We start from the raw sequence: 1,864 nt of genomic DNA on the forward strand, positions 1-1,864 counted from the left end.
TGTCCCCGAAGTGCCACCTTCCCCTCTGAGGCTGTCCCCGAAGTGCCACCTCCCCCTCTGAGGTTGTCCCCGAAGTGCCACCTCGCCCTCTGAGGTTGTCCCCAAGGTGCCACCGCCCCCTCCACCCTCTGGATGAGTTTTGGGACGGGAAAATCCAGGGCAGGAGCAACACCAGCCACTGAGCGCGGGGCAGCGCCCGGTTCTGTGACATTCCTGGTGCCTGAGCCACAGGAGCCAGCAGGAAACGTCCCCAGGCGGGCTTTGTGTCACCCAGCAGGGTCACCGCGGGCTCGGTGTCCTCCCTGCCGGGGTGACAGCGCTGTCACCTCACCGCACATCCCTTCCCCAGCTGCTTCCTTCCCTTTGTGCCCTGGTCCCAGCGTGGTTTGGAGGCTGGGAATGGTGCGGAGGAGGAGGAGGTGGCAGCTGGCGGCTTCTCCGTGGGGACATCGGTGCTGGGAGGAAAGGGAAAGGGAAAGGGAAAGGGAAAGGGAAAGGGAAGGAAAGGAAAGGAAAGGAAAGGAAAGGAAAGGAAAGGAAAGGAAAGGAAAGGAAAGGAAAGGAAAGGAAAGGAAAGGAAAGGAAAGGGGAAAGGAAAAAGGAAAGGAAAATGGAAAGGAAAATGGAAAGGAAAATTGGAGAGGAGAAAAGGAAAATCCTCATCCCCCAAACCAGCATCCCTGTCCAAGGCCATGGATCCTCCTGCAGGACACCTTCCCTCTTATCCCACTGTCCTCTTCCTCTTCCTGGTGTCCCCGAGGCTTTTCTTGTCCCAGGAAAAGGCAGGTGAAACAATGCCCAGGGAATGGAGTTTTCCTGGCGAAACAATGCCCAGGGAATTGAGCTTTTCCAGGTGAAACAATGCCCAGGGAATGGAGTTTTCCTGGTGGAACAGTGCCCAGGACGGTGGCAGCGCCAGGTGCCATCAGCTGCTCTCCCAAAGGGACCAACCAGACGTGTTTTTCTCACCCAGTGGTTCAAAGAACACCCGGAAAAGCTTTCGGGGAACTGGTTTCCCCAAATCCCAGCTCTGATGTGGGGACTGAGCAGGAAAAACCCCAAAATGCTTCAGTGGCCGTGCTGGTGCTCAGTCAAACACTCAGCTCAATCTTGGAAGTCTCTTCCAACCTTAATAACCCTAAAACCCCTGCTCTGAGAACCAGGGAGTTTTTGGGAACCAGGAATTTATTTTTTTTTCCTTCTTTTCCACCTCTGGGGCCTCTCCCGAGCCAGCATCTCCCTGCTGGTGCCACGAGCAGCTTTGCAAAGGCGCCGCTGAGACAGGAGGGCAAATTGGCTCCTTCAATCAGCGGCCCAGGTGCCTCCCAGACCCCACCTTTGGCCTTAAAAGACTTTTAATTGAGGGCTGCGAGAGAAAATACCCGGTGGGCAGCCCCAGAAGTCCCACAGATAATCATCAGGGTGCCCTACATACGGCTTGGCTGCGAGATCAGACGGCCCAGAAGAATCCGACATTGTTCCAAATGAACAGGAGAGGGAAGTAACAACTCCATAATTACTCACCTCGAGTTAATTGATGGTAATTACAGCGAGTAGGCGCTGGAGGAAGCACCGACGAGCTGGCCCTGGAGAGTCACGGGGAGGGCTGGGACTGTGCCCTGCGCACCGCGGCTCCGAGGGGGTTAAACTCCATGGGTTTGGCCGGGAATTTTTTTTTTTTTTCCTGTTGCTTTTCCCTCCCTGCCGGGTTATTCGCAGCAAACAGAGCCGGGGTGGAAGAAGGGCTGAGCTGAGCCTTTGCTGCCGGGGACAGCCCGGGACTCGCTGCCGGGCGCTTCCCGAGCGAGGCGGGCGCTGTCCCGGCTGCTCCGTGCCCGAGCCCCCCGTGCCACCCCCATGGGCG

At 57.1% G+C, this 1,864-nt stretch overlaps 1 protein-coding gene across 1 annotated transcript in view; it reads left to right on the forward strand.

Moving 5' to 3' along the window:
- Nucleotides 1-1,864, forward strand: part of PLEKHA6 (pleckstrin homology domain containing A6) — a 64,589-nt gene that overhangs the window by 6,996 nt on the left and 55,729 nt on the right. The gene's annotated exons all lie outside the window — the stretch shown is intronic.

The sequence above is a fragment of the Geospiza fortis genome, unplaced genomic scaffold, assembly GCF_000277835.1.
Source record: "Geospiza fortis unplaced genomic scaffold, GeoFor_1.0 scaffold71, whole genome shotgun sequence".
NCBI classification, from domain to species: domain Eukaryota; kingdom Metazoa; phylum Chordata; class Aves; order Passeriformes; family Thraupidae; genus Geospiza; species Geospiza fortis.